The sequence below is a fragment of the Arvicanthis niloticus genome, chromosome X (assembly GCF_011762505.2).
Source record: "Arvicanthis niloticus isolate mArvNil1 chromosome X, mArvNil1.pat.X, whole genome shotgun sequence".
NCBI classification, from domain to species: Eukaryota; Metazoa; Chordata; class Mammalia; order Rodentia; family Muridae; genus Arvicanthis; species Arvicanthis niloticus.
This window is the reverse complement of record NC_047679.1, coordinates 83,486,278-83,511,001: the sequence shown is the minus strand read 5'-3', so window position 1 is coordinate 83,511,001 and position 24,724 is coordinate 83,486,278. Positions and strand designations below refer to the sequence as shown.

Genomic DNA, 24,724 nt, shown 5'->3' with positions numbered 1-24,724 from the left:
GTCTACAGTCCAGAATCTTCAGAGGGAGGCATTAGGAACCAAACTATTTCAGACACAAGGGATCCTTCTCAGGTGAAACAGTGCTATTTGGGGAATCCCTAAGACCATATTCAGGACCTTCCTATGAAGGCATTGCAGTTGTGGGGCCAGGGTTTGTGCTAGATAGATCTCACCTGGAGAGGTTATAAGAATAGAGGATCTTCTCCTCACAAGACTATAGACTACTACAGTTCCTTGGTATGGCTGTTTTATTAAATAATCAGAGAGCACCATAGACATAAGAGAAGCATGGGGTAGGTAGGATGATCTACATGTTCATGAAGTTCTCACCTGCAGTCATGGAGTTTAGAGTGGAGGGCTGACTTTGTCCATCTGGACTACTACTCTATTGTTTATCTCATAGCCACTACATACAGCTACCAGTCTGGTTTCTGTTCCAGACTGCTCCAATCTCAGCAAAGACGCAACTCTTCATTGCCCTTCTCCAGCAGCCCAGACTATGTCGTCTGCATTAATATTAATATTTTATTAACTATTCATAAGGAGTATGTTTTGATCCAGCAGCCCCCAGTTTTACCCCCTTTAATTCCTCTCCTATCTATCTATTCTACCACTTTTCCCTACCAATTTCAGGCACTAAAAAAATACCCACTGAGTTCATGTAGTACTGTCTGTATGCATGAGTGTGGGACCATCTACTGGAGCATGGGTAACCTCAGGGCTCATATTTCTGAAGGACAGGTGACTCTTCTTCAGTGGACATCCATTTGTCAATAGCTTCTCAGCTATGGGTGGGGGCCTCATGAGGCTCTCCCCATTCAATATTGGGACTTTGGATGGCTTGACCTTGTGAAGGTGGTCTGCATTTTTTTAAAAAAGAAACTTGGGTTGGACATGCTGACACATGCCTTTAAATCTCATCACTGGGGAGTCAGAGAATGGTAGATCTCTGTGAGTTCAAGGCCAGCCTGGTCTACATAGAGAATTCCAGTAGAGACAAAGTTACATAGTGAGATCCTGTCTTAGGGCTGGAGAGATGGCTCAATGGTTAACAGCACTGGCTGCTCTTCCAGATGGACCTGGGTTCAATTCCCAGCACTCATTTGGCATCTCAAAGCTGTCTGTAACTCTAGTTCCAGTGGATCTGACACCCTTACACTGACATGCATGCAGGTAAAAAAACAATGCATATAAATTAAAAATAAATTATATTTAAAAAGGAACCTTTCTTCACTTTTCCTTCAAATAGAAGATAATGAATAGGGAAGAATTTACCAATTAAAAAACAATGAAAATATTCCCTCAAAGAACAGATAAATTTTATTAGAACCCCTCACTGGAGAGAGAAGAGTTTCCCAAAGTGTGTTTCAGAAAATAACAACTCCACAGAATAGTGAAAAGCTGGAATTCCTTGCAAAGAGAGGCTGGTTTCTCTTCAAATGTGAGTGTAAGTGTTTTAATTCTGTCTAGCCCAAAGAAATTAAGAGTAGGTGTTTGTCCTGGCTACTTTTAACTGTCAACTTGACAAAGCCTAGAGTCACACCTGAGAAGGTAGTCTCAAAATTTTTTCCACATCAGATTGGATTGTGGGCATGGTTGTAGGGGATTGTTTTCATTGTCAATTGCTATAGAAGGGCCCAGCCCACTGTAGGGCAAAGGAACTCTGTTGTAGCCTCACACACCAAAAAGGTAACAATATAGACAGTAAGCAACTGAAAAGAACTCTTAAAAATTGTGATAAGGATGCTGAAGTGTAGCTCTCCATAACTGATGGCTTCTGGGGGGGAGGTAAGTGGGGAAGCACTCAGATTTTTTAAGTGGCTGGCCACTGGGAGTTTGACCATGCTTCTGTGAGTATATGGGCGATACAAATTGAACTTGTTTTTCTTTTTTCTTTTTCTTGGGGATGGTCACAAGGGGCCGTAGAACTAAGATGGCTGGGAAGTGAGTCTGATCAGGGGGTATGGTGTGAAATTCCCAAATAAGCAATAAAAGTAGTATATTGGGGGGAGGCTAACTAAGGTAGATGTGATACTCAATGATACTAAGGTCTTAAAAAAATAAATAGTTTCTATAGTTCCTTCCCAACCCTGATAACAAAGTGATTGGCCCGACACACACTTATCCTAATTACTGCCTTCCCAGCTTCCTCCTGGTTAGTGTCTTTTAAGCAGTATCTTTCTTTACCTCATCCATAGGAACTAGTCAATGCTCAATGTTCCATCATACTTCTGTTTCAATCAATACAGAAGCCAGTCTCCTTAGAAGGCTCTGTGAAGTAAATGTTGTCTCTGTTTTAGCCTTAAACTCTTGGCTCCGCATCCTCTGGAGTCCTTTGACATAACTCTGATGGTTGGAATAGGCCAAGACTCGCTCCCTTTCACTCTCAGTTTTCAATTTCATGCTATCACACTGCTAAGAAGTCAGCTATGGATGGTTTAAGTGTCAGCCAACATGATGCCATTGACAGTTGCTGAAAGGCATTCCCAAGCAGCCTGCAAAGAACAGAACTTACAACTACTGCAGGCACAGCACAAAGCTCGAGGGAGAGTGGTTAGTGCAGACACAATTCTGGTAGCAAGGGAATCACTGATCAAGTACAAAAGGCAGAATTCATACTCACCTACCTATTCCTCAAGAGAGCAGAATAAATGTTTACATTTTTCTTTTAAGAAATTTTATTTAAGTTTTATGCTTTAAGAAGTAGTTATTAAGTGTTCCTATCCTTCATTCTCTCCTCTCCAAGTCCTCATCTCCCTACCAGCCTTCTCTCTCAGCTTCCTGTGTTTTTTAAAAAACCCCACTGAGTCCACACAGTGTTGCCAGTATGTGGATAGGTAATTGGCCATCTGCAGAAGCATGACATTTGTTGTGGTACTGGGGATCAAAGCTAAGGTGTCTTAATACTAGGCAAGTGCTGCATCATTGCATTATACCTACAGCCCTAAAAAAGTTTTATATCACTTATTTAGCTCTAGTCTCCAACATTTTCACACACACACACACACACACACACACACACACACACACACACACACAGACAGACACACGGCCCGGCTACTTTTAATTCTGTTTCTCAAAGTTGGCCTGGACCTCTCATCTGTTTTTCCTCTTCTCTCTATACTGGAGTTAGCATTGATTTGAGGCTACTGCCTTCTCTTCAGCTTCAGGCTAGAAAACCTCCCGAGGTTTACCTGTATGAACTACACTGATAGATGGTGTTGTACAGCTTGCTTGTACACCTCCCCCTATTTTGTTCCTGCAAGTCTTACAGACCCCTTCCATAACTGAGAATATTATGTGTTCTGTGAAGGGAAGTCACTCAAACAATGACAGCACTGGAGCTGGTCCAGAAAACACTTCTTAGAGATCCACACAGCTTCAATGCTGACCACACTGGGTTGCAGCTGAGGTTCTGATCCTCAGACAGAAACCTTTAAGAGTTGTCATGGCTCTTCACCCGGGGCAGGAATCTGTCTAATGAAAGCTCCTGGATCTTGGAAGTTGGGAACAAATTCTCCTCACCCATAGAAGGTAGACTCAAATTATTTAAATCCATGGAAAGCTACACAAGGAAGATATTGTTATCATCTCCCAATTTAAAGGCAGAGGTAATTGAAGCAGTATAAGGTTACATAGCCAGGATGACATAAAACATGTTTTTACTCAAATATTCCGCCTCTAAACCTTACATCCCTAATGACTAGGCACATCACCTGCCTAGATGCCCCTCCTGTGCCCTCTACCTTCTGAATTACCTTCTGAATTAGTCTTACTCTTCTTTACTCAGGAACTTAGCCCATTTCCTGGATGGACCATCCATTTCAGAGGAAGTCCTAGAAATTGCCCTGGTACCGTTCTAGAAGTGTGGCCTTAGGAGCACACAGAAACCCCTACTAGGATTGTGAGAAGCAACAGGAAAGAAAAGAAAGGAAGGAAGCAAAATCAAATATCCAGAGAAGAAGCAGTTCACAAGGTAACTGGAAAGAAGACAGAAACCTCATCTCACCCCAGGCTAGCAGTGGCTGACCCCACTTCCCCACATACAAATACATGCACATTATCACATGCACATGCTGCTGTGCTCAATTATTCCAGCAGAAGAGCTACCAGAGAAGAGATTGCTTGTTAGCAGAGGAACTTGGCAGATGTGCCCTCCAGCTCTGCTTTTGAAAGAAGCCTGAGTATTGGGGGCTGGGTGACCCATAGAACTCTTGGGGCTCAGAGAACACCTCCTATGAGGACAGATGCTGAGAAAAACATCAGCTGCTCAGCAGAACTGGCTCATTCAAGACACTATGAGGATAATTTTGTAGGAAGCCTGGTGCATTTCTATCAGGGTACCCTAAGTCAGGCTCAATAGGCATAAGGAGAAAAAGCCCTAATCTTTCTTGACTCTGCTTATCCTGTTTATCCTCCATCAGCTCTGCACCATTTTATTCCTCTGTGTAAAAGTTCACACTTTAGTGATCCCCAGTTCTTGAAGAGTAAGACACCTTAACAATAAACCGTTTCCATGTTTCTCTTTCAGTGGCTCACCATTTTGTGTTTGGAATCTGTATATCACGTACTATTAAACACCTTAACAACTGGTAATCTTTTTGAAGCTCTTACTTTCATAGGCACATCCTTTAATTTAAGTGGTTTAGTTTCCTCATCTGAGAAATGAAGATGATACTGTTCTATCTCCTAAAAGGTTTTGAGAAGGTGATGAAAGACAATTCTGAAGGCCCTGGTGAAGTACACAGGATGCTATAATGTGCCAGGAGACTGACTTGTTCTGACATCAACTAGTAATCATTTTATCTGCCTGATAAGATAGTTTCCTTCTTGATGCCAAACAGAGTACAGATTTGCCATAGAATCATGTTGTATAATATAAAGATTTGCCTAGGATCATAGCATTTTAGGATATACATGACTGTCATATGTCTAGTTTACAATGCAACTAGGTCTTTCCCATCTCCCTAAGAATGGCATCAGGTGACACCAAATGAAGACAATGACACTCATTTTTATTTAAGGAGTATACTTATTTAGTGCAATTTATTTATTTATTTATTTAGTGTAATTTATATTTATTATCAAATCCTACTGGCATGTACCACCACAACCAACATAATTTATATTTATTTAGTGCAATTGCATTAAGATATAAAACTGAGCCAAGGCACTGATTAATAACAAGAAGGTGAGTAAGGGTAATTACTAAGATCAAGACCCATAGAAGAGGGTACTAAGAGGGACAATAGCAAGTGTTGGACCTGTTTAGTCTTTTCTTGTTCATTCCAAACCATGACACTCAGTCATTATGGGCATACCAAAGAAAAGTTGAATGGGACCAAGTCCTTCCAGCATCAGATAATCTGTTCAAAACAAGTGAAATGATCAAAGAACCACAGAACTGGATTGTGCCCTTGAAGCCACTTTCTTCACTTTATGCTAAGGCTGGGAAACCTACAATGATTCATTAAACACCACAAAAACAGTGAAGGGCAATGGCATCACTGAAACTCAGGCAGCCAGATCTGGAACCAGTGTTTATTTTATCCCCTCTTTCCTATCCAAAGAAATTACTCTTATTCCATATTCCTAGGCAACTCTGGCTTTACTATAATTCCCAAGTTTGGGAGGACAAAAACTGTTTCTCCTTATTTTATGGCAGAGGACTTGAGGCCCAGTGAAAATTTTCTATTACTAGCCACACATATTTGTGGCATGGCCAGGAATGTTAAGTTAATGCTCCTACCATGTTAATGCTAACAATGCCCTGTGGCTAATGACAATGTAGCTGGAGTGAGAAAAATCTAGGTCCGAATTACAGCTCCATTTGAGACACGGAGGGGATGCTTACCACATAAGCAGCTCAAATGTCCTAACTATAGCCCAGGAAAAGCTTGACCTCTTAGAGCCATGGTGAGCATCAAGTGAAATAGATGTTAAAGTTCCTGCCATGGTTATAGACACACAGTAGCTACTCTACTCCATAATACAAAGGGCATTTCTTTCACTCTGCTCTTTCCTATGCAAGAGAAATCCAAGGGGAGGAGGAGGAAGAGGGGAAATTGATAACAAAAGCTGATCCGTAAACTTTGTAACACGCCACTGGTGTGTTCCCTTATCATCTGGTGCTAGTCCCATTCCCCCGTCCCTTAATCTACCAAGGACACTGGATAAAAGAGTATCCAAAGCGGATCGGCACTCCCTGTGCCATTTGTGTTCCTGGGCAGGCAGCCTACAAAATATTTACAAATTTTTAAAAATCAGCAAATCCCAATCCTCTGACCTTGGAGGCAAAGACAGACAAAAAGACAACAGATGTAGAGCCAGGAGGACTGAGGGCCCTACAGCTTAGGAGTTGGGGGAGGACTTGGAGAGAAAAACAAAGGCAAAGAAACACATGTACATAAATATGGATGCTTACCACACAAGCAAGTCTGTCTTCCTGCAGAAAGACAGGTGACCACTTTGCCGTGTAATAGGGCATTTCTCTTAATACAACTAAAAATTCAAGGTCATTGTCAAGTCCTTACACTGGTTCAGTGAGAATCCTAACCAGAGCACTTGACTCAGAAGAAACAAAAAGAAAAATGAGAAGCAATTGCTCTTTCTAGAAGCTTTTGCCTTTTATGCCCCCATGTATACTGTTCCTTTCTGGTCTATACTGCTTTCCATATTTGTAGGAAATTGGCTTAGTTCTGTCTTGGAACCACTACAAGAGTTATTTCCCAGATATAAAACAGACTAGGGCCAGACTATAAATATGCACTACTATCTGGTTACCTCCTTTGTCATGAATCAGGGGTTCATGGATTAGTCTGCTTAAACTATGTCCTCGGAATGAGGGTTCTTCCCATCACTTCTCTTTTTTGCCAATAAGTCCCTAAGGGCTTCTACCCCCAGAATCACTTTTGGGTCAGCCGGACTTGCCTAAACTGATGGACTTTCAGCGATAAAGACTGAGGCAATTGAATTAGTCCTTCTTGAGACCCTTCAGTTTGGGGACATTTTCTGTGTCCCTATATAAAGAAGGTAGTTCTCTTAATGATATGTCAAGTTTATTGACTATGAGGCTCATGGTACTCGTGAGCACATGTGCACTTGTGCGCACGCGTATATACACACACACACACACACACACACACACACACACACACACACACTCATTCATCCCAAGGAAATCTCCAGGCAGATATAGCACTGGCTCTTTTAGGAAGGCAGATAAAGTTTCCCCCTTCTCTAGCACAACTGAGGATGCTGTTCTCATTGAAAGGAAATTGTCAGATAGAAAGCCTACTGGCTAGACTTCTTGACTCAAGTTCTCAGTACAAAGATGGAGAGATTTGGAACATGAGAAGCCAAAGCTCACATTCTAATGAGACACATACAGGATGTAGAGGGTCCTTAAATGTCTTCAGCTAAAGCACCTTGTTTCATTTCAGGTGCTCTTCAACAGACACACTTACCCTAGAAAGATCAACTGAATCCAAGAATATATCCAGATATACAGGTTCTTTAGCCTGAATGTGTCCTCCCCAAACACATGTGTTAGAAACTTCATTGTCTAGGAAGAAAATGTTTGGAGGTGGCATTCATGAGTGGATAAATACCACTATAAAAAGATTGTTAGGGTGAACTCAGTATTTCTTGCTCCTCTGCTTTCTTCCATTGGAAGAAATAATAGTCTTCTTTTATGGAGAATGCAACAGCAAGGTAACACCTGAGAGCTGAAGACTGAACCCAGTTGCACCTGAACTTGAACTTCCTAGTTTGAAAACTGAGAAATTTTTCTGTTTTTCCCCAGTCTGTGGTATCCTGTTACAGCAGCACAAAATATACTAAGCCACAAGGTATTCGGCTTCCTGGCCTGCCTCTAGCACTCTGTTCACTACCACTTGCTGCTGTGAGGACACAGAGGTGCAGGAGAACACAGCAAACACTTGCTGAGCAAAAGCTTGTAACCAGATACTGTTTTGAATATTGTTCTATACTGTATCTTATCTGTTCTTTTCCTTCTTCCTTTCTGCTTGATTGCAATTAATAAAACTCAGGTAGAATCACACTATCACTATTAGTACATTGATAGCCCATTTCATTTGATTTTATTTCTAGTTATTCTTCAATTGCATTTATTTCCCTCTTTATCATTGTTCCTATTTATACTGACTTTTTGGGGGGATACTGTTGTCTATCTGGATTACATAAATAGTATTATTCTGTGTATCTCTTACTGTTTGTTTCAGTAATATAATAATTATTGAGCTAATTCTACTGATATCTATGGATTTAATGTGTTTGTTTGAATGATGACATAGCACTCCATGTTGAATTTTACTTATCTATTTTCTTGTTTATGGATACTTAAGTTGATTCCAATCTACCTTATTACAACACTATAAAAATCATTTTCATGTAAGCCACTTAGTGTAATCTAAATTTAATTCTTAGTTTGTAGAACCAGAAATAGAATTGATCTGTCACAGGTTAGATAAAAATTCAAATCCCCCCAAAACTTCCAAATTTCACTTCAAAATGTTTGCATGCATTTGCATAATCCTTAGAGGTATGTGAGTATCTCAATTCCCATATTACATTGCCAACATTATATTATTCTTTTTAAATATTTCTGCAGTCTGATGTGTATGAAATAACATCTTGTAGCTACTTTAATTTGTCTCTGCCTGCTTGGGAGAGGGAATGGCTTCTGTTTATTTGGACTTCCCCCTTTTTAAGTTGTTTGTACATTTGTTGCTTTCTTTATCCATTTTGCTATTTCTTGCCCACTTATTTTCTCAGTGGTACAGAGATCTTTACTTTTAATGGAGACTACAGTAAAAAAAATTCATCCCCTTATTCTTAATGGGTTGTGCCTTCTACACTTTAGGAAAATCTCTAAACCTTAACAAAGTAAAGAAATTACTCCATTATTTCTAGTGTGTATCTTACATTTAGCAAGTGACAAGCATTTAGCCTTATTTTAACTATGTAATAAACACAAATTTCCCATATCATACATTATATGTAGCATAGGCCTTCCCCGTGTCTCTCAAACCATAAGTAGTAAGTTACGACACATTCCCTGAGCTCCTATGATATTCAGTCCTTCAAGAGATTCTGATAGATTTGATGGTACAGAACCTGCCTCCAGGAATCAGGCCATCTATTAGGGATAATAAACACGGATACAAAAAAGGATTGGAGATTATCTAGTCACAAATTCTCAAATAGGTACAAATTTTAAAAAAAGGAACTTAGAAGCTGAGAATCCTCATTTGGAGGGTTAAAAAGCAATGTCCATTCCTGGGATGCAAAAAGTAGCTGGACTGAGGAAGGGTATGAGGATCTTGAAATTTTTTGCTCTGCCATACTCATCCTGTCCAGGTTAGCATTATGCAATTAGCGCTGAATGCAAGAGAAGAGACACTGTAACTCCTACATATGCCATGATCTGCCTTTGCTGTGTGCCCAGGGTTTCCTTCCCTTCATATTGCTCCTCCTTCAGCCCCAGGGTACCAATTAAAAAGGAAGCGAGGTCAGTTTTCACTGCAGTCCAGTCCACAAAAATCTTCCTGAGTCAGCTGTCTCCCCTTTTCAGAAACACAGACTGAAGTGAGGAGAATTATTTATGAAATAATAATAATAGGAATAACAATAATTATTACATAATATGCGTATGGTTCTTCCAGAACCCATACTTTCTCTACAAATATGTTCTACCTGGTCAGCAGTGGGAGAGAAGATATTTAATTGAGGAAAATTGTGTGGACTAGATTCCTGGAGCTGTCAAAACAAAACAAAAGCCCAAATCCCTTGGGGTATGAAAACACAGGCCAAAAGTTCCAGAACAGAATTGTCTCTCTTTTTCCACAGGAGTCCTTTTCTGTCTGAGGATACTGCACCATGTCACAAAGGGATAACAACTTATATTCCAAACTTGGCCCTCCCAAGAGTCTGTATTGCCAAATACACTGCAATTATCTGAAGCAGGGCAGCCTGTATTTAGTGTAGCCTGGGACCTGATTTTGCCCCTAGCAATCTCCTTCTGCTTTAGTGATTTGAGACTCTGGAGGGGTAGGTGGCAGGGAAGCAGAAAAGAAGGAGAAGTGGAGGTATAAAGTAAATAGAACTAATCAAAACCAACAAACAAAAAAGCTCAAACTCCCAGCTTCTTAATACTTTCAGGGCCCACTCTTCACCATGGCAACCGGTAAGCCTCCAGGCTTCCTCAGTCTTCAACCCAGTTGACAGTGAAGAGCAGAGGCTGGCTGCTCTGCCTTTCCTGGGAGGACTTCAATACTTGGTTAAAATTAAGCCAGTTCTGGGGATATATGAAACTGGAAAAGGAGAAACACCAGAGAGAATGAAGGGAAGACTGAGGTAAGGAAGGGCAGCCTTTTACTGGGCAGTATCCCCAAGGCATTCTCTTGGGAAGGTGCTGAGGGCCTCCAATGCTAACTTAGATCAAAATTCAATAGTCTTGGTGATGAAGATGAACCCTGACCATTTTTCTTCCCTAATCCTCCAAAGAAAGATTCTACAGCCTAAGAGAAATGCTGTGCATGTGTGGTGACCAGTCAGCTCTTTGTAGCACATAGAGTCACTTGCTCCTTCTTCCATAACAAGTAGCAGAAATAAAGTACAAAACGAAAAACCATTCCTCTGGAAATATTCATGACAACTTAGTTTCTCTGACGTCCAACTCTGTCTTCACCAATGTTCCCAAAGGCACCATTGCCACAGCCTTTGTTTCCTTTTGTTTGACCATTATAGGACACTGAACTTCATGGATGGATAGTCATGTGCCATCGTGGACAGTCTTTGAGGCAATGGTTCTCAGCTCCTCATGTTGTGGTGACTCTCAACCATAGAATTATTTCATTGCTAATGTTATGAATCACAATGTAAATATTTAATATGCCACCTCTGTGAAAAGGTCATTAAACCCTCTAAGGGGTAACAACCCACAGGTTGAGAACCACTGCTTTAAGGAGATGTTATAGGCTGTATTATTCTTACTGGCTACTGCTTAGGTAACCTCCTGGCCCAAGAGATTGAGGCTGAAACTAGGCATGGGTTCAGAGATTCACTGAGTCACACTATGGCCTGGCCTTTGACTTATAAATCAGACATGAGGCTAATGCTTGGGTCACTCCCACTGGTCCTATACTGAAGAGGTATAATTGAATTCATAACTTTCCCAAACCCAATTCGTTAACAAGGAAGGCTGTAAGTTGTAGAAGAAAACTCAGGGGTAGAGGCCTAGAAGGTTTGTTCACGTTCACAGCTAGTAAAGGTCACTTGCTCACTTTATTTTCTTAGGGGTTGATGTCCTTATTTGCAAACTGACATAGCTTCCTCCCTAAACATGCATCTTCCTTCATCTGTGCCCCACTCCCAGTAACTGATATAATCTACATACTCTTCTCATAGCCTGAGTGAATACCTGAATCTAACAGTCTGGAAAAACAACAATCTCTTCAACCACAACCTCTAAGATTACAATAGTTTACATATATTACTTTCTAAGCATGTGGGGGATCTAGCTTTATTCCATCGAACACTTGTTGAGAGTTAATAGAGTCTCTGTGAAGGCAAATGATTTGGCTGACCACTGTCTTTAGTGCTCTAGGCACACAATAAATATCCAGTGAAGATTTTATAATTAAGCCTATTATGTATATAAAGCGATTTACTGATCACTTTAAATAGCAATAGCATCTACATACGAATCTTCCATTTATTGAGCAATTACTATGTGTCAGGACAAATGAACATTCTAATTTAACATTTGTACAAATACTGAGAGGTAGAAAGCATTAGTTCTATTCCACAGATTTGGGGGGGGGGATGGGGAAAGGGGAAAAAAGAGGAAAAATAAAAATAAATAATGAGACTCAAAGATAGTAATTATTTTTCCAAACTCAATATGACTAATCAATGACAGACCCTGGCACCAAACTCAGGTCCCTTAGACTCTAAACCTTCCTTCTGCTGCAGCTCTGGTGACAGGGAGGTACCATTGATAATAAACTCATTAATTGGAAACTTGACATGTCAGTTAGCTTGGTACAATTCCTTAGCCTCATTCTTTGCTCTAAACTCTAGCAAACCAGTCTGAGTCTGGCCAAAGGGTCTCAGGTAAGAACTTGAAGGTTGCTGAATGCACCTTTCTACTTATAAATATCCCAAACACAAGGACCAAATCTCAGTTTTAAATACACAGAGATACACACACACAGACACACACAGGCACACACAGACACACACAGGCACACACAGACACAGGCGCACACATGCATACACACACACACACACACACACACACACACACACACTTCTATCAAATAGTCCAGCAGTGTTCTGCTGTTACTTATTTTACAGATAACAACATTGCAGCTTAGGAAGATTACACCAATTTCCTAAGTTCTCTTTGTTAAGGAGTAGTAGAATTGAGGTCAAATCCATTCTTTTCTGATTCTAGAACACCAGAACCTAAGCCACTGGACTGGATCTCCTAGGTACTTTAAAGCCCTGGAAACCTTGTTTTGGTCATGCTGCCCCCCACTAAGAGACTGATACTTTTTATCCAAACAATGGCTAAGGCCTCAGTGCTGTGTCCTAAGCTTTCAATAGGCAAGAAACTCTCCATACTCTAAGAAAATTACAGTCACATCACCTTGTAGGAGAAGCAGTTTGTCTTATCCTCAAAGGTGCTAAGAATGACCTCAATAGCTGATGCCCAACAGGGGAGGGGCTTATGCTCAGATATGAAGGTGCTTCTATTGCATTTATTTTTCTACCTTGCCCCATAAACAAGAAATTGAGCCTTGGAAGAAGGGCTGTAATAGGAATCTTCACAAAAGAGGGAACAAAACAATTTTAATAGGCATAACATCAAGGAAGCAGTGCTTTTAAGACATAACAGAGCAGTCACTCATATGAATTCACAGAGATTGTGACAGTATGGACAAGACCCACAGAAGCTATAGCCAGACAAAATTACAGCATACAAGGGGAAGGTAGGCATAAAATCTCACCATTAGTTGAGGAGCTATTGGCATTTGATAGCTGCTGGGAGAGGGAGAGTCTGTTTTATTTAATGATGTGACCCCTGGTAAGTTACCAGGACAGGCCCCACTCCCAATAATAGGTCAGCACCACAAACTAGACTTGATAGGGAAAGAAGGTAAATGGAACAAAATCACCAAGTTGGGTGAGACGACATGGGAGGGTGGAAAAGGTGGTATGCTAGGAGTTTCAAATAACACTGTATGAAATTCTCAAAGAATAAGACAAACTTGAATGCTTATGTCCTTTTCTTCCATATGTACTCTTTTCCCCTCTGAGCGATCGTGATCATTTTGAAAGTCCAATGAATTCAGAAAACAGGTTAACTCCCACCCAGAGATGTCAACACTGCTCTTTGGAGACCGACAATGGTCATTAAGAGACTATCAATTTACAGGGCAAAAGCCCCAGATTAGTAGAGACTTTATAGCAGCCTAAATTAGCCTAATTCCAAAATGGTGAAGAGATTTTGACAAGGATCTCTTCTTAGCTTTCTGCTAGTGATTCTGGTGTAGCCTCCTCCTGTCCTTCCTTCTGTGGCTGTCACCCTACCCCCATAAGATGCAGTGCATCTCTGCTTCTCCCACTGTCGAGGGAATCAGATCCGAAACACTAACATTCCTGGGCTTCCTTTGCTGAATTATTCATTTTTGCTGCCTGGGTATAACCAAGTCTTTCTCATTAAAAGCCCTGGGTGGGAGTGACCAACTCTGTCCAGGTCCAGTTCCAGTTCCACAGCTAGCCAAAGAGAAAGCCTAAGAGGAAGGCAGATGGTGGCAGGGTTAGCAGCTGCCTCCTAAGCAAGAAAGGAAGGCTAAAGGAACCTCTGAAAGATGGTAGCCACAAAGTGACTGTGTGGTAATCATGGTGCTGGTTGGCGCTGAGATTATTCTCCAGTACTTTGGTCCAAACTGGAAGGCCTGCTCTTACCATGGACTCCCAGTCCCAGAGTCAAGCACACTCACAGTTGATGTAGCCCTAGGATTTAGGAGACCTCAGTGGCCCATCCAGATTGGTTGTACCCTATGTGGCTGGAGACACAGGACAAGTTATCACTAGTGTAGAGACACCAGAGTCATTAGATAGAGAGATGCTGAAGAGGAGAGGGGGATTTAATTGGCTCCAGCTCTAGCATTAACTGGATGACTGAATCCAGGACCATGGCTGGTCATCCTTTGTCTGAGTTCTATCCTTACATATGAGATAGCATACACTTTTAGAAAGGGATTCTGATCTTGAGCTCTATGAGTAGAACATGAGGTTCAAAGTCCATTTCTTGTTCCTGAGTGTGTGATAGTGACGACCCATTTACTCTGCCAAAGCCTCAGTCTTCTCATCTCTAAGAGGGTCAACAGTAGCTTCTACCTCAAAGATTGTTGAAGACATGTATAAAGCACCCAGTGCTGGGCCCTGGTGAATACTCAGAAATGCTGGATGCTCATCAGAGACCACAGGCCCTTGATCCTTAGAGCTTCACCTTTCAAGGTACTCTCAGCTGTCTCTGCAGAGGGAACATGACATTCTCTTGCAAGTTTCCTGGGGCAGCCCTTCAGAATGTATGCAGCCTTGGGAATACTGCATGAGGACCAGCGCTCCCATTTCTCACCAGACTGCAGACAAGAAACTGAGCATTCTTTCAGGGGCCAAGAATGCTGAATAGGCAAGTTAAGAGGTATAGCAAGCAGAATACTGGCCCTGCCCTTAGGTATTTTCCTGGCCAGCAGGAGCCATGGGTCTCCTCTTCTCTCCTTCCCAAGACCTTGGTTTTGTTGTTTTCTGTGTTTCTGGGTACAATATAAAAATGTCCTTTAAACACTGGAACCAGCACTGGCTACTTTTTACCTGTACTTTTCCTTTGGGTCTTTTTCTTCTGTTTGGTTGTTTTATCCCCTTTCATCCCATTATTATACTTTTTGTGTGTATGTGTGTGGTGTATGCCAGTCTGTGCATGTGGGGGTAGAGTGTATATGTGGAGGCCAGAAGTGTCCTCTAATGCTGTCTTATTCTCTTGAGACAAGGTCTCACACTGAACCTAGAAATTTTATTTGCTATGCCAGTAGCCAGCCAAACCCAATATCCTCTTCCTTCCACACCCTACTCCACTGCTGGACTTACAGACAGAAATGTACAGCCATGCTACATTTTTTATAGAGGTGCTATAGACCTGAAGTCGGGTTCTCATTCTTGTGATGCAAGCCCTGCAACTCACTGAACCATCTGCCCAGACCCATCAATGATTTTGTGGACATAAAAGTCATTCGCTGAAGTGCTTACTCTCACTCAGCATGATGGCATTTAAAATTGAAGACTTTGGAGGTTAATGAGGTTCACTGAGATGATGAGTGTGGGGGTTCTCACAATGGGATTAGTGTCATGAGAAGAAAAGAATAGACTTGAAATTTTCATTCTTTTTCTTCTCCCCTTCCCCCATGTTAGGACACATTGGGCCAGTAGCCATCTTCTCATCCGGGCAAGGTGGTTTTGCTAGAGACCTTGCAAAAAGAGCATCTAGGACTGGCTCCATGGAAACATTTCAGCATTATTCCATAGGCTGAGATGCATTCCAGTTCTGCTTTGTAAACTCTGTCATGGTTCCTACGCTAGATGCTGCAAGAGCACAGGACTGAAACAGGCCTGGACTCAACCGTGTAGAGTCCAAGTCTAGTAGGGAGGGGCACTTATGTACACAGGGATGTGGGATTACAAACTCCAACAAGCGCAACAAAACAAAGAGACAGTGCAAGATAAGGTAAGAGGGCCGGGCGGTGGTGGCGCACGCCTTTAATCCCAGCACTTGGGAGGCTGTGGCAGGCGGATTTCTGAGTTCGAGGCCAGCCTGGTCTACAGAGTGAGTTCCAGGACAGCCAAGGCTACACAGAGCAACCCTGTCTCGAAAAAAACCAAAAAAAAAAAAAAAAAAAAAAGATAAGGTAAGAGGACATGAAAGAGAAGATGATATTTAAGCCTCCTTCCCATGAAAAACAAAGGGAAGCTGACTACAGATAGAGAGCATAGCAGGCCTCCACTCTGGGGCCAAGGTGTTTGTAAACCCTTTGTATTGGGGAAATCAAGTTCTCTGATATCTGGGTGCCCCTTGGGTTTCAGTTGTCTAGAAAGCATTCTCATTTTAATTTACGGAGCAATTTAGTATCTTTTACTTCTACCCCTTCACTATCATGTATGAACCTTTTCTTCCTGCTTCCTTAGTTTCCCTTTCCCCACTATGTCTCCTTTTTCTCTCTTTCCTCTCAATTTCTAGTCCTCTGATCTTCAGCAATATTTCTATCTGTCTTCTGCCAGAGCCATACCCTCATTCAGGATGCTTTATCAGCCATAGTATCAATGGCCTAGTAAGTATTGGCAATTGCCCTAAATGGTATTTCTTATAATGCCCACCTTATTGGTTCTGGTATCTTCTCACCACTGAGCTAAGGACACCTAGAACAAAACCATTTCAGATCACAGAGCAAATGAAAGGAAAAAAGGGCTCCAGGGCTGAGAGTCAGAATCATCATTTACCAAGTGATCTGGGTCTGACCCTGCTCTAGTGCTTAATATCTCTTAGTCTACTTAATAGTCACAACCACCCTGATGGAGTGGTTTCTCACTCAACAAACAGGGGAAGAGAATGTGGTGTGGTGATGCATGCGTAACTGAGAGTTTACATCTGATCTGGAAGCACAAGGCAGAGAAAGAAGCTAATTGGTAATGGCACTGGCTTTTGAACCCTTAAGTCCCATCCCCAGTGTCACACCTCCTCCTATAGGACCTCATCTCCTAATCTTTCCTAAACAGTTTTTAACAAGGAACCAAGCATTCAAATATGCAAGCATATGGGGGTCATTCTCATTCAAACCACCACATACACAGACAGACAGACAGACAGACAGACAGACGAACAAACATGGACACACATACACACACACATTATGTTATGCTTTGGGTAAATGGGAAGAATGTCAAGAAATTTGCAGGAAATTGATCCAACTCTGTTTTTTGTTCTTTGTCCTCTCTTACTTCAGCTTTGATTTTTTTTTTTAGAACAAGTTACTTCTTAAACAGTGCAGGATACATAATTTGACTGATTTGTGCCTCAATATAAACTATCTTCTTGGCCAGTTCCTAAGAACTAGAAACTCAGTTCAGGCTGGATTTCCTGAACTTGTGCTATGAAGTGCTGTACATAGCACAGGTGTGCACATGCATGTACTCTGGAGAAGGAAACAGTGGAAATGTCAAAGAGCATAAAGCAGACTAGTTTGAGCTATTGCTGGGAGGGAACAATTACAAGAAACAGATAATGCAGAAACCAAAACATTGGAGTTCTCCTCTAACATCTTCAATAAATCCTTGGATCACCTTGAGCCTTTCAGTTCAGTGATTCTACTGGGCATACCTGTGACCTTCAAAAAGAAGGACTTGCATTTGGTCTTCAAGATCTGGCCACATCTTACTTGATTTCTGAATGAAGATTTGGAAGAGTTAAGGAAAGTCTAACTTTTCTCCCCATTGTCACCAAACAATGTTTCAGCCGTCAAACAAAAGCCAAAAGGCATGTCTAAATCACCTATGAGGATAGTCAATTTTACTGACATTTCTGATCATGGTTGGAGGTAAGGCAAGGTACTAGACAGGACTGAAGAGAACTAGTATCATGGGCTTGGAACTTTGGAGAGAAAAGAAGACTTAGAAGAACTGAGTTAATTTTATCCATGGTTCATCCTGTGAATGAAAGGATATCTTCACTGGGATTGAGACATCTTCATCATTAACCACAGAAAAGTTTGGTAAAGAATCAGGCATTGATTTTGACTATTGCCTTTCATATTTAAAGCAAATGTTAAGAATCCAGTTTATTATCGCTTGACCTTAAATAGCTAGTCAAAGCCTAACTGGATTTATCTCTCCTGAGTCCATGGTAACTCATTTGACCTATGGAAAAAGGCTTATTCCACAACCACATTCTGGGGAACTCAGGCTGGAAGGTGTAGTTCCTTTGTAGAGGAGCCTGCAGGATGGCTTTAGATGACTTCAAAAGTTGAATGCTGTCTCTATTCATCCTCTGAGACCATGGGAGATTTATAGTAGACTAAAGTTCAATGAAGAATCAAACATTCTGTACTTCATACTGCCTGATTTGCTAAATGAAAAGATTATATTTAACCCTTGCCAGGCATCAGAAAAATTCAGTTCATCTCTGGAAGATGACACTCTGAAACAGCTTGTTAGTACAAAGCAGTAGAAAGACAGTACAGACAGGAACATTAGATAGCTATGTATTTCCTGACCACTAGCTATAGAAAAGATGCTTTATAAATCTCTTCTATTGTGTATCTTGATTTTTTGCCATTTTATAATCATTATATAGTTACCTTTGGGGAAATCAAAGTGGAATAAAAGTGGACATATAAGAAGACAGATAGACATGTATAGCATATTGAGATTTTGTTTGCCCATCTGCAAATTGAGTTGAGGAAGGACTGATGATAGCATGTCAGATTGTAACAGAATGCTGAAATGTATCAGATAATTGTTCTGTATCCCACCAACCTGGAACAAAGACTTCTTCGCCCCTAATAATTTGAGCACACTTAAATGCCTGGAATGTTTCTTATAATAACTATACTTCCTTTTTAATCTCTATAGGATAAAGCAATCCACTCAGGACAGTGGCTTTGGGATATAGGATAAAGCAATCCACTCAGGACAGTGGCTTTGGGAGTATACTTTGGAGGGTACAATAGACCAAATTCTGCAGCAGGGTTCAATTAATGTAATTACCATAAATGAAGAATCCCCAGAAACTGACCACTTCAGTACTGATTAAAAGCTTCTCCAGGTGACTGGATCCTAGAATTTTGGTGGTGGTGGTATGTTTCTTGTTGTGGGTTTTGTTTGTCTCTTTGTGTTTTCATTATCTGTTTAGTTTTGTTAGCAGAGTCTTGTTATATTGCCAAAACTAGCCTCATACTCTCTATGTATCCCAGGCTGACCTTAAACATACTAACCTCCTGCTACTGTCTCCAAAGTGCTGAGAATGCAGGCATGCATGCCAATCTGAGGCTTATTACTTTAGCTTTCTCTTCTGACTGCTGCTGACTTCTATTTGATTTTGAATGGATTCACAGCAAACATTTTGTTGGTGTTAGAGCCATTAAAAACTTAGATAGAAAAAGGGGGAAAGAAAATTCCCCTCTCTAGTGCACCTGCATAAGCTGACCTCCCCTGCACTCACTGCCAGTTTCCTCCTGGGTGTTTCTCCACCCTGCTAACATGTTCATCCCTACTCAGTGAGCATTCTAAACAGTTTTTTTTTTCTATTCCATTCTATCATTTCATAGACCTGGAGATATACATGGAAAACACATGGTTCCCCCAAGTCCCCTTGCTTAACGAGATACAGCTGAGCAGATTTCCTGCCTCTGTGCTCCTGGTTGCCTAGAAATATCAAGACCTCAGCATCCTATTTGTATCTCCTGAAACTGGATCATAATTGAGGGTAGTTGTACTGGGTTTGCAGTTGTGAAAGAGCACCTGCCTTTGACTCAGCAGTGGGTACACTGCTGTGGAAAGTGAGGGGATTATAGAACACGTGGGATGTAATGCATGGTAGAAAGGCAATGTGAAGGTTACAGAAAGAAACTGACAATGGGGAGAGAAGAGAAGTCAGATTTTTCAGAGCAATACTCGGTGTCTAACAACAATGTTGCTGACATTGCAGGAGGTGGTGGCAGCAAAAGCTGATGTATGTGACCTGCTGAGGTCTGGAGTAGCCTGTTGTCTGATTAGCATCTCTGGTGATACTTTGAAGTGTTTGATCATTATTAAAATTTTTCATTTGGAGCCAAATACAGTATAACTTCACAAAATGAACAACCATTTCTGGTACAAAATGTGATTCAATTTGGCATCTTACCTAGGGATTCTAATTATTCTGACTAAGTAACTGTGGCTAAAGGGGCTTCATTAGCACAGTATATATAGAAACCACAGCTAGAAATTAAAAGGTCTGCTCATCATAACCCAAATTCTTCAGCTATAGCAAGTCACTCTTAGATGATAACTGCTAGCAGCAGGAGTATCACCTTCAGATTATAAAAGAGGGAACTGTCTGTGTATTAGTCTGCATGTACACACATGTGCATATGCAGACAATGAGCCCAACAAGAGTACAAGGTTAGGGTAATACAATGTTCATTCAATTAAATTTCTAATTTTTGGCACATAAATTTTTCAGACTTAGCTCTATCTATCTATAATATTGGTGGATACTGCAAATTCAACTTTGTACATAACTCTATGTACTCACCAAACGAAGTTTTCCTTGCCACCTACTCCTGCAGTATCAGGAACATCATGGTAAAAAAAACAAGGAATAGAGAGATACAGAAAAACTAAAAATAAAGGTGGAAAGGGGGGGGCAAAAAGAAGGGAACCACAACCCTGAGTTATGAGAAACCACTTAGAGAGGTCCCACAGTGAACAATGCTGCTAGTCTCATTGAACTCTCTTAGGAGGAGAATGTGTTTAGGGCTGGATTCCTGAAGAGAATATAAGCATTCTGGGAGCATTTCTAGAGAGTGATAGGTATGTCACTTCTGGCAGGTATATTCCACAATAGATGGAAATGAAGCTCACTACTGCTTGCTGAAAAGCTGCTTGTTTTCTATGCCATGTAATATGTAACCGGCTCAGATACTAGGAGAGGCTCTTAGGCCTAAACCTGATGATAATCCATGCAGACATCCTCTTGGAAAAGAATTATATTACTAATCCACTAGAGGACAAAGTACACAAGAGCGCAGACTCCTGCTTTGTTCACTATCATATCTCTGGCACCTAGAACATCTACGGTATGATTTGCACTCAGTACATCTTTGTTGAACACATGCATGAATTAGTAGAAATGAAATTCATTTGATACAGTAAATATTTATTTTCCCAAGTTCTGTTGCTTTTGTTATGTAAGGACTTCTCCTTTCACAGAGCCACAGATTATCAACAATGCCCAAATGACAGAAATAAGATATTTACAAGCATGGACACACACACACACACACACACACACACACACACAGAGAGAGACACAGACACACACAGACACACACAGACACACACAGACACACACACAAATAATAAGCTCTGAGGAGAGTCATGACATGGTCCTATCAACTTTGAATAAAGATGTGAAACAGTTATGAAAGCCAAGAGATGAGGATAGTCAATGCAAGCTCTGTGGGAAACCTTAACAAAACTTCTGCACAGCCAGTAAATTGCCCTCACATGACTAATGGAGTATATGACGATTCTGAGGATGTAGCAGGAGAGAAACAATGTACACCTCAGTGCTAGTCAATACTAGCTAGAGCACTACCATACTGTTATATCCTGGGCACTGAAACAGAAGCCAGCAAGAAAGACAGGTTGTTTCCTGGTTCTGTTCTGGTGCTAAGAGCTTCCCTGTCTTTGAAGAGTCAAGGAATCTCAGTTAATCTTCCCATGGTCCTCCCAGAAATGTGTAGTTCCAAGTTAGTCCTGTAAAATCCATGCCTAAAATGTTTTATAAAAAAAGCAGGTCAAATCTTTGAAGCATTGAACTTGAGCAAGTCACTCTCTAAAGCTTGGGGAGAACTGAGAACATATCTAATACATGCAATTTTGTTCTTCCTTGCCCTACCTGAGACTCCAGGCATCCCTAACGCTGTACTCTGCATACTCTTTGCCCCATCTTCTAATATCTGGAGGGCTAAAGGGCCTCCTACCTCTGCTGTCTATGCTCCCAAGCACCAGAAGTGGAGCTCCTACTTTCAAGTAAACTGTCACACCCTTGGAAGTTAAAAATGACTCTGCAAAGAAAAATTTCACATACAGAAAAAAAGATGCAGCCTTGTTCCTTGGATATCTAAGGGAAACACTCTGGTTAGCAGCAGCAGCAGCAGCAGCAGCAGCAGCAGCAGCAGCAGCAGCAACAGCAGATTTCTTAAATGGTTTCTGTCTTTTATTTCCATACACTCCCCCTTTTAACTGCCTATCCCATTGCTTCCAAAACTTGCTTAAGCCTGGGAGTTTTCTCAAGACAGAATACAGCCTGACTTTTTGAGTTATGTCTCAGTCCATTCTCTACCTCAGTAAGTGAAACGGGCAGTATCAGAACCATAGCATCTCCAATTATTGGAATAGGTCCAGGAAATTATGCTAAATCATTCTCTAATTTTGCCTCCCCGAGTGTAGCCCAGAAGTCACAGAATTCACAAACAATACCCATTCCAATAATGAAACGCTGCTCCTCACACAGAAGTTTCTGCAACTCTGCTTGTCAGCAGGGTGCAGCTGCTATTTTCACTGTATAGGACTGAAACTGATGGGTTCCCTTTGTGGAATTAAACATTTGTGAAAATGTGTCTAATATACTATTTGGGCTTACAAAGCTATACTTATGGAAGTAATTTTTTCAAGACAAAATATAAAAAAACAGGTTGTTTATTGTAACTTCTATACCACCTCAAGGACGCACAGAAGTCAGTTCTCATGGCAATGTAGCATCCAACTGCTAAACTGGAAAAGATACAGTACTTTTTAGAACATAGGGATTCATGTGCTTCATAGTGTGGTAGTGAGAAGGAACAGCAGTTACAGGCCAAGGCTAGACATAACTTTGCACCTTTCCCCCACATCATTTCAGCTTTCTTTTCGGTACAGCAAATTTGGAATTATTAGCATCTCAGCTGATTCAAAACCAAGTGGCAGCTCATTTGGTTTTGGTTTCCTTCTTTATCCAGAGTCTGCCCCTGTGTACCCTAGGAAAGCTGTACCTCTTCATCAGACCAGCCAGACATTTGCTCATTGTTGCAGACTCTCATAAGAATTTGTCCTCCCAGTAAGCTGACCCTGCCATGCTTTTCAGCTCTCAGTTATCCCATGGGGCACAGAGGAGGTGAGACCTACAACAATGGACCAGTCTCCAGGGGACTATGCCTTCCATTAGCCAAGAATTCCAGATGACTGAATGTGAGGCCACAGGCCCAAGGGGCAAGGGAATAAAAACTGCTTTCTTATTTCTCCTTATTACCACTGCCTCATGCTGGTCCTTTCTCTGTATGTCAAACTTAAAGTTCTATCTTGACAGAGAGTGATTCATAAGTGGTAAACTTGTGGATCTGGGTGCCAAGGGTGCATCTTTTAAAACATGCTCCCTAATCGCCTATCCTGTGCTGTGGATTTGGTAGGCAATATCTCTCTGCTCTCAGGGAGCTCTGGACAAAGTTGGGAAGAAGCAGGAAATAATTGAGTGTGGTATGCTGAGGAGATGGAAAAGGAAGGATCTGGAAGAATATACAAAGGTTCTCCTAATTCAGACCTAAGGGCAGTGGTGGTGTTTCCATAAGTCTTGTTTGACAAAGTAATAAGAACATTGAGTCCAGACAGGTAAGGATATAGGGAAGGGTACTCTGTAGGCAACTTGTAAAAATACCACTGAGCTGGAAGACAGAACAGACAGTGTCAGACAAATCACTGGAATGAAAAATATGACCAGATAATTCTTCAAAATTTTGTCCTGTGACCTGAGAGAAGTAGGGGTACTTGTTTGGCAAAGGAAGAGACAGGATTAGGGTTGTTGAGGATGGGGAAGTTACAGAAAGGAGACAAGTGGAACCCTGATCTCAGCTCCCCAACCTGGTCCACTGCCCTGAAAGTTTCCAGGTTCAGTTCCTGCCTAAAAGTGGGGTATGTCATGCTTAAGGGAAATAAAGAGGAAGGGTGAGCAGGTAAAAGGGCAGTTAAACATGTTACGAGAGTAATTAGTATTTTGCTTTTGCCCATCATGTAAAGCAATGAAGCATATATCATTCTCAATCAAAATTCCAGAGACTGCGCTTATACATCAATATTTTAGCATTTATTGTTGAAAATTCTTTTTGGCTTTCATCTATAATTTGAAAAATCCTCTTCCTTAATAACACAGCAAAAAAGGGAGGGGGATGCTGAACAAATTCTACACATGAATGCCTTGTTATTAATCCCTCTATATAGGCAATAAGAACCCCTGGGCAAAAGCATCCAATCTTTCCCAACCTCTTTCTAGTGAGGCTAGACAGACTACAGCCAGCCGGACAACAAATTAACCAGTATACACTGGTACGGATCCCTTTCTCTAGCACACATGCCAACTCTGCAGAGCTGGTAGGAGAGTTTTCACTGAAGAAAAGAAAGCCCTTGATTCCCACTGTTATAATTTAGGAGGAGAGTGTGAAAGATTTAAGATACAGGAAAGCTAGAGAAAGAAAACAATGAAACAGAGGGGAAAGAAAGGAGGGAGACAGATATAGGAGGCGAAAAACAGAAAGAACAGAGGAAAACTGAGATGAAAAAGGTGGATGGTAGAAAACTTCATTGAGGAGGAGGAAGAGAAGGGAGCAAAGCCTGCCACAGAGGGGTACTTGGGGGAAGTCCTGGTGCTTCTTTAGAAGATGCATAGGAAAAATTAGACAAGCAGGCAGACAGGAGAAAATGGAGCTGCTTAAGCATCTGGATGCCGTGGGCAAATGTGCAGAAAGCAAGGGAAGAAGGTCACATTCTGTCTTGTGTCCTCCACTCAGTGCTGTGAGGCTGCTACTCCTCATCTCACTTCCCACCTGTGATTCCTCTAAAGCTGACA

At 41.3% G+C, this 24,724-nt stretch overlaps 1 long non-coding RNA gene across 1 annotated transcript in view; it reads right to left on the bottom strand.

The window, feature by feature from the left end:
- LOC117694366 (uncharacterized) overlaps positions 1-24,724 on the bottom strand; it is a 76,020-nt gene that overhangs the window by 12,260 nt on the left and 39,036 nt on the right. The window lies entirely within an intron of this gene.